Below are 9,467 nucleotides of genomic sequence, written 5' to 3'. Positions count from 1 at the left end.
ACTACTCTGACTTCAATTTTCTTGTATATAGGTTCTTGTGAAATATCCTGGGCTCCAGAATAATATCTAATGCCCAGCTGGCATCAACTGCTGATGTGTATAAAAATTGAAACCTGTGGCCTGTTCACTGATCTCTCAAGCTAAAGATGCTCTTACCTAGTCTGGATAGGAGGGCTGCTTCTCTGCCATATTGTGCATTCAGTGGTCTTCAGACACCCAGCTGGGTACCCTCTCTGCAGCCTCATGGCATTATGGATACCACAGAGGCATAACTACTTCCCTTCCTTCTCCTTCTCTGGGACTTTTTTACCCAACTGGATAGACATTGGCGTGAGATGGCAAGCCAGACCACATCCCAGCTATCTGCTGCCTCCTTCTCTAAGCTTAAAGAAAAACTAGAAAGTCCTGTGGGAAATTGAGTGTCTGCCTCTGCCCCTTCTCAACCAGTTACACTACTGCCTTACATACCACCTGGGTGGCTGCATGTTGCACTGCCATTCCCTCTATCGGAATCTTGAATTTGTTCTAATATGTAGCCAGGATAGTGAGAAACAAACATCCTTGTTCTAGAACTCTTGAAAAATTGTGTGGCTGTTTCTATTGCTGGAATTATGATGTTGTAGACTGAGCAACTGAGAAGAGGGGGACAAAGAGGTTGGTTTTATCCTTCATTTTCTGTCTTGGCCTAGCCAGCTCCCCCTCTGGCAATGAGAATGGCTACTTTCATCTTCACTTTCCTGAGCTTACAGTTTGCTTTTCCCTTTCCTGGAGCCAAGATGTCTGTCTCTATATACGATTGGTTCTATTTCTCTGGAGAACTCTGACTAATGCAAGGTCGTTAGGTCCTTAAGTGCTTGTTGGTGGATAAAAGAAGGTCAAATGAGATTGTGAGAGTAAACGTGTTTTCTAATTCTGGGGATGTGTTACATGGGGTAATATGAGCCAACATATTGACTAGCGACAATGGGCTCCGACTCTGTCCACTTGGTCCACCAGATTCTAGGGCAACAGCTGAAAGGAAACATGGTTAATGCTCTCTGTGACACAAAAGGATAACCAAGTAGATGTTTTATGCACAAATTCACTAAATCCCCAAATATAATTTAATTTTAATGACTTCTATTGCAGAAGTTTGAGGTATGACGTGATATGATTTCCGATTACGTCTTTCCGTGGGATTCTGGAATTTGTGTTAAAGATCACTGAAAGTTTGGAAATGGCATCTCTAAAATTAAAATTGAGTGACTATGGTCATGTTTATTTGCCAAAGGCATGGTTTGTGATATAAAAATATGATCTATTTCAGCTGGCTATGCAGCAACTTAATAAATGCACTGACTCATGCTCTGATTTCAGTCACTTGAGATGAGCTTTTCGGATTAAACCCTTTCCCCCCTGATTCAAACCCATTTTTTGTCTTATCTTTACTACCTTCCACAAATTTATGTAGACAGCCTGTGCAAATGGTGGAAGGAGGATAAAGAATCCTCTTTTGCTTTGCAAATTTGCTTTTTGATTTGTGTGATGTTGAAATTGTTCAAAGGTGGTTAAATAGGGAAAGCATCCATCCAGAGGTAAGAACCTGAGTGAAAATGAGAAACAGCTTGCGGTGTCCAGCTAAATGGTTTCCCTATAAATATCCACTGGAATTATTCAGGGAGAAGGAAGACAAGAAAAGATTTAGAAATTTGATATATCAAAGGGCTCTAGAAATTGCTTAAATAGAGTCCTTTCATGCTAAAAGTGGGGAATAAGAAAGCGTTAAAAAGGTAATTATCACCTGTAATCTAAATATCAACTTACTGCCCGTGGATTCTAAGGATTTACAAACTATAAATGAAACTGAACTATAGCTTCTGCAAGGAGTGAAAATAGTATAGTCATTCATTCATTCAACAATTTATCATTAAGAATCTGATATGTGACAGGCACTGGAGTTTCAGTGACAAACAATGAGAAATTGATAAGACACAAAATAAGCAGTGAAACACATGGATAGACAAAATACCCAAAGGCTATCATAGGTTCTGTAGGAGAAATAAGGAGATGTTTTGAAAGAGAAAACAGAAGTTCAAAGTGGGGAATCTATTCCAGTTAGGATGCTCAGGAAACACCTCTCTCAGTGTGTGACATTTCACCTAAGATTTAAAGAATAAGAAGAGTCATGTGAAATGATCTGAGTAAAGCTGATACAAAGGACCTACGACCAGAAAAGCCCCAGGTCATCAAAGAAAACAAAGAAGAACAGTACAACTGAAGAAAAAGATCGGGGGAGCATAATGGGTAGAAATCCAGATAGAAGCCAAATCATGTAGTGGATCAGGGTAGGGAGTTTCAAGTTTGTTCTAGCACATCAGAAAGCCATTGAGAAGTTTTAAATAGGAAAGTGTTGTGATCTGAATGATCTTTCAAGATCGTTTTGTTGAGAAATTAGAAGGAAGAAACGGGGATAACAGACTAATTATAAGGCTGTTGTAGTAATACAGGCTAGAGATGATTGGGGCTTGGGCTAGGGAGGGGCAGCGGAGACAAAGAAGAATGGATTGAATAGACATGTATTTTGGAGATAGAACTAGAAAACTTGTTCACTGAGAAAATATAGTTTAAAGAGAAAGAGAGGAATTAAGGATGATTCTTGGCTTGAGCAAGTGATGATTCTACTATAAAAACAGAAAATACCTTGTGAGTATAGAGGGAAATCAGATGATCTACTTGTTTTTTGTTGTTGTTTTTTCCATAGAAGGCTTTTATTGCATCTTTAAAATATCATTAATATGTCTTAAGAATCATCTGGCATCTTGTTTGCATAGCTAGATAAATCTTAGATGCTATTCATCAGCCTGCTGAACTTTTCCTTTTTCAGACACACAGATATTATACCAAAATTTTCTGATATCTTTGTTTTTAACTGTTGTTATTTGATGAATCAAAACAGCTGGATTTGATACAAGTTCAGTGTCATGTTTTTCAAGAACTAATACATCTTTCTGGACTTGAGATACTGAACAAGCAATGCTTCACCTCATGCGAACCCTGCAGCTGTATTGTTCAACCACAAAATTTCTCATTTCAGCCAGAGATCCATCCTAAATAATGAGGTTTATGGAGGAGTGGAGCAAATTTCATCTTGTAATAGGAAGCCCAGTATGACACCCATGATTATGTTCTATACATGACTACAGATAGTGCAAACAGTGGCCAGTTCCTTTCCATTTCCCCACCATTTTTCAATGCAGAGCCTCTTCTTCTTATTCCAAGGAGACTGAATTCTACATTGATGTAATTGAAATCCCTCCTCAGAGTTCTTCTGGGGTCCTTGAAAATAACTGAGCATCCCTTCGGAGTGATGTCAACATTTTCTGGAATGTCGACAGTCTGAATGCTGAGAATGGTCTTTATTCTCACAGTAGATGTGGCAAAAAGCTCAAATGATCTGTTTCGAGTGTATTATGTTTGAATTACCCTAGAGGAGATGTCAGGAAGACAATTGAATATATGTGACTGATGCTCAGAGACGAGATCTGGACAGAAGATATAAATTTGGGAGTTGTTAGCTTGCAGGTAAATATTATGTATTTATGCTCATGGGACTAGATAAGATCAACTAAGTGCCAGCTGTTAGAGATGAGAGGTAAGTCACATGTGTGGATAAAACCTAAAGAGTCTTTTGAGGCTAAAACCTAAAACCTGAAACCATTTTTGCTAAAGAAACCATCACAGAGTGACCCACACTAAATTTGGTCTTTGTTTCATGATTCATCTATGCCTTAAATTTACTGTATTTACTTATACAAAGCCTCTCACGTTGTTCAAAGAAATTCCTGTAATTCTATCATTTTTATATACTATTTTCAAAGAATGAACTCACATGTTAAAGATATTAGTCATTTACATGAAGACTTCATTGGAACACTTAAATCTACAAATGACAAAGAGCTGGCTAATGAATGTGTTGATAAAGATATGGTTCAGGTGTTGAATGACAAAAATAGCTTTCACAAAAACTCAGTAGTTCAGGCTGATGACCTGGAACATTAAAAATAAATGAAATCAGTTTTTATGAGAAGTTATGTATTGCAATTCAAACAATTATTCAAGTAGAAGATGGAAGATACTTATCTATGTAACAGTTTTTACATTAAAAATATGTAGAGGTTTACTCCCAAGAAAAAAAATTCCTCGCTCAGATGATTTCCCTGGAGAATTCTACCAAATATTCAAAGATTTAATACCTATACTTCTCAAACTATTCCAAAAAGTTGAAGAAGATGGAATGCTTCCTAACTCATTCTATGAGGCCAACATCATCCTAATACCAAAACCAGACAAGGAGAACACAAACAAGGAAAACTGCAGGCCAATAACCCTGATGAACATTGATGCAAAAATCCTCAATAAAATATTGGCAAACTGAATACAGCAATACATTAAAAGGATCATACACCATGATCAAGTGGGATTTATCCTGCGGATGCAGGGATGGTTCAACACCCACAAATCAATCAACATGATACAGCACATTAACAAAACAATGAATAAGAATCACATGGTCATCTCAATAGATTCAGAGAAAGCATTTGAGAGTGTCTAACATCCGTTTATGATAAAACGTCTCAATAAAATGGGTATAGAAGGAAAGTAATATAACCTCAACATAATAAAGGCCATATACGACAAACTTATCATACTCAGCAGTGAAAAACTGAAAGTCACCCCTCTGAGAAGAGGAAAAAAACAAGGGTGCCCACTGTTGCCACTTCTATTAAACATAGTACTGGAAGTTTTGGCCAGAGCAATTTGGCAAGAAAAAGAAATAAAAGGAATCCAAATTGGAAAGGAAGAAGTGAAACTCTTGCTGTTTGCAGCTGACAAAATTCTATATATAGAAAATCCTAAAGAATCCATCAGAAAACTATTAGAAATAATCACCACCTACAGAAAAGTTTCAGGGTACAAATCAACTTATAAAAATCAGTTGCAACTCTTTTTTGTTTTTCATGAGAAAGATTTTCACTGAGTTAACATCTGTGCCAATTTTCCTTTATTTTATGTGGGATGCTACCACAGCATGGCTTGACGAGTGGTGCCAGGTCTGCACCAGGGATTCAAACCTGCAAACCCCAGGCTGCCAAAGAGGAGTGTGCTAATTTAACCATGATGCTACCAGGCCAACACTCAGTTGCATTTCTTTACGTTAACAATGAACTAGCAGAAAGAGAACTCTAGAATACAATCCAATTTACAATCACAACAAAAAGAAGAAAATATCCGAGAATAAACTTTAAGCAAAGAGGTGAAAGCCCTGTATACTGAAAACTATAAGACATTATTGAAAGAAATTGAAGAAGACAAAAGAAATGGAAAGATATTCCATGTTCATGGGTCAGAAGAATCAACATAGTTGAAATGTCCATACTACCTAAAGCAATCTACAGATTCAATGCAATCCCAGTCAGAATCCGAACATGAATTCTTCACAGAAATACAACAAAGAATCCTAAAATTCATATGGAAGAAAAAAAGACTGCAAATAGCCAAAGCAATCCTGAGAAAAACGAACAAAGCTGGAGCCATCACAATTCCTGACTTCAAAATATACTACAAAGCTACAGTAATCAAAACAGCATGATACTGGTACAAAAACAGACATACAGATCAATGGAAGAGAATTGAAAGCCCAGAAATAAACCCACACATCTATGGACAGTTAATCTTCAACAAAAAAGCCAAGAATGGGGCCTGGCCCAGTGATGCAGTGGTTAAGTGCACAAGTTCCACTTTGGCTGCCCAGGGTTTGCAGGTTTGGATCCCGGGTGCAGGAATGGCACCACTTGGAAAGCCATGCTGTGGTAGGCATCTGACTTATAAAGTAGAGGAAGATGGGCACGGATGTTAGCTCAAGGCAAGTCTTCCTCAGCAAAAAGAGGAGGATTGGCATCAGATGTTAGCTGAGGGCTAATCTTCCTCAAAAAAAAAAAAAAGCAAAGAATGTACAATGGAGAAAGGAAAGTCTCTTCAACAAATGATGCTGAGAAAACTGGACAACCACACACAAAAGAATGAAAGTAGACCATTGTCTTGTACCATACACAAAAATTGACTCAAAATGGATTCAAGACTTGAACGTAAGACCTAAAACCATAAAATTCCTAGAAGAAAATATAGGCAGCACACTATTTAACATAGGTCTTAGCAGCATCCTTTCCAATACCACTTCTATTCAGGCAAGGGAAACGAAAGAAAAAGTTAACAAATGAGACTACATCAGACTAAAACGCCTCTGCAAAGCAAAGGAAACCATGAGCAAAATGAAAAGACCATTCACGAACTGGGAGAAAATATTTGAAAATCATATATCCAACAAGGGGTTAGCCTCCAAAACATGTAAAGAACTCATACAACTCAACAACAAAAAAACCAAACAACCTGATCAAAAAATGGGCAGAGGAAATGAACAGACATTTTTCCAGAGAAGATATAAAGACAGCCAACAGACACATGAAACGATGTTCAACATCACTAATTATTAGGGAAATGCAAATCAAAACTACAATGAGGGGGCCGGCTCCGTGGCCGAGTGGTTAAGCTCGAGCGGTCCGCTGCGGCAGCCCAGGGTTTGGATCCTGGGCATGGACATGGCACTGCTCGTCAGGCCACGTTGAGGCAGCGTCCCACATCCCACAACTAGAAGGACCTGCAACTAAGATATACAACTGTATACAGGGGCGGGGTTTGGGAAGATAAAGCAGAAAATTAAAAAAAGGAAGATTGGCAACAGTTGTTAGCACAGGTGCCAATCTTTAAAAAAAAAAAAACTGCAATGAGATATCACCTTATACCAGTCAGAATGGCTATTATTACCGAGACAAAAAACAAGTGTTGGAGAGGTTGTGGAGAAAAGGGAACCCTCATGCACTGCTGGTGGGAATGCAAACTGGTTCAGACACTATGGAAAACAGTATGGAGATTTATCAAAATATTAAAAATAGAAATATGATACAATCCAGCTATCCTACTACTGGATATTCATCCAAAGAACTTGAAATCAATGATCCAAAGAGATTTATGCACCCCTATGTTCATTGTAGCATTTTTCACAGTAGCCAGGATGTGGGAGCAACCCAAGTGCCCTTCTACAGATGAATAGATAAAGAAGATGTGGTATATATATATATATATACAATGGAATGCTACTTAGCCATAAAAAAGACAAAATAGTCCCATTTGCAACAACATGGATGAATCTTGAGGGTATGATGTTAAGCAAAATAAGCCAGATAGAGAAAGATGTATAGTGCATGATCTCTCGCATATGTGGAAGATAACAAATAGATGGATAAAGAGAACCGACTAGTGGTTACCACAGAGCAAGGGGGTTGGGGGTGGGCGAAAGGGGTAAAGGGCCGCATATGTACAGTTAAAGACGAAAATTAGACTACTGGTCATGAGCACAATGGAGTTTATTCATAAACTGATAAATAATAATGTACACTTGAAATTATACAATATAATAAACAATTATGATCTCAAGAAAATTATCAGCAAAAAAAAATTTGGAGTTTTAAAAAATAAAGGCTAGGGGCCAGCCTGGTGGCCTAGTGGTTAAGTTCAGTGCACTCTGCTTCTGAGGCCCAGCTTTGGTTCCTGGCGTGGACCTACACTCCTTGTCAGTAGCCATGCTGTTGCAGCAACCCACATACAAAAAATGGAGGAAGATTGGCACAGATGTTAGCTCAGGGAAAATCTTCCTCAGCAAAAAAACATAAAATGAAATAAAAATAAATAAAGGTTAAATTTCAATTAACCATGTGATGCAAGTACTTAAAATGCAAATTTAAGCTTTGTGGTAATCAGTTTAAAATCAGACAGAGCTGAGGTATAATTCAGGGCATCACTTCCCAGTAACATGACTTTGGGGTCTTAATGTCAATAACACTTGCCAAATTGTGATAATAATAGTCTAGAGCATAAACAGTTGTAGTCTTCTTTTTCCACAATTGTTATTTGAGGGAATGTTTCCATATTATTAAACATATTAGAAAATTATTTTAATGCTTGCAATAGTCCATTTACTTAAAATTCTAAACCATTATTTATATCACTACCATCCTCTTGTTGGATATTTAGAATATTTTCATTTTACATTATCGTTACAATTTATGTTTTGTTGTGAATCTTAATCCCTGGTATTATGCAGAAGTTCCACAATGTTCCTCTAGTCTATTCACTTACCTTCTCTCTTAGAGGATGTTTGCATACTCCCTACTCCTACACTCCTTTCAGACCTCCAAGATCTCTTCTCTATTTTTTTCCCCTCAGCTTATTGACCTTGCATCCTATGCTAAAAAAAAAAAAAAAAAAAAAGAAGGAATCAGAAGAGAATGCCCCAAGCTGTTACAATCATATCTACTCATCTATTTGTATCTGAGCCTGAGCCTACACACTCTGCCTTCCCTTCTGTTACTTTGAATGAGCAGCCTGTGCTTTCGTTGAAGGACATCCCTGCCACTTGTGCACCTGCTCAAGCACATCACTCCAGAGAACTTTTTCTTTCTCTTGGATATTATTATTTTTCCCTCTTGACAAGATTATCCCAAGAGCATACAAGCATCCTCCTATTTCCCCCATCTTAAAAAAAGAATAGGAAAAAATCCTCAATATCACATCTTTCTGCAACCTTATTTGCATCCCTTTAGAGGAAAACTTCTACACAATTTCCTTTATAAGCTTCAGTTCCTTTCTTCTCATTCTTTATTGAATACATTCCAATCAGGATTTCACCCCATATGCCACCAAACCATCCCTCAAGGTTATCATTATCTCCACATTGTTCAAAGCCAATAATAAATTCTCCACTTTCATCTTATCTAAAAGACCAGCAGTACCTAATATGACTGATGATGGTCTCCTTGATATGCTCTCTTCACTTGGCATCAAGGATTTCATATGCTCTTCTTTCTTTGCCCATTTTACTAGCTGCTCCTTCTCATTCAGCTTTGCTGGTTTCAAAATACCCACAGGACCTCCAAAAACTGGAAAGCCTCAAGCCTCAGTTCTAAGCTTAAAACTTCTTCCTTCTATATCATCACTCCTCTCTTATCTTATCCGTGAATTTTATATGCTGAAAACTTCAAAATTTATATCACCAGCTCAGACTTCTCTGCTGAACTCTAGACTTAGATGTGCAATGGTCTACCAGCATATCTATTGGGATGTGTTAGGTATCTCAAAGACTAAACTCGTGTTCTCTACCTCCAAATCTCCAAACGTGCCCTTCCCACAATCTTTCTAAAATCATTGAATAAATCAATACTCCGTTCTTCCCATTGCTCAGGCCAAAATAATAATAACAAAATGAGTCATTCATGATTACTCTTTTTCTCCTATGCCTCTCCTCCATCAGCACATTCTTTTGTTTCTATCTTCAAAATATATGCAGTGTCTGGACATTTCTTATTATCTCCTTT

At 37.7% G+C, this 9,467-nt stretch overlaps 1 pseudogene; it reads right to left on the bottom strand.

The window, feature by feature from the left end:
- Window positions 1-2,828: 2,828 nt before the first annotated feature.
- Window positions 2,829-9,467, bottom strand: part of LOC124243314 (60S ribosomal protein L9-like) — a 150,441-nt pseudogene continuing 143,802 nt past the window's right edge.

Source organism: Equus quagga, chromosome 8, assembly GCF_021613505.1.
Source record: "Equus quagga isolate Etosha38 chromosome 8, UCLA_HA_Equagga_1.0, whole genome shotgun sequence".
In the NCBI taxonomy this organism is placed as follows: Eukaryota; Metazoa; Chordata; class Mammalia; order Perissodactyla; family Equidae; genus Equus; species Equus quagga.
Note: the sequence above shows the minus strand (reverse complement) of the source record. Positions and strands in the feature narration are given on the sequence as shown.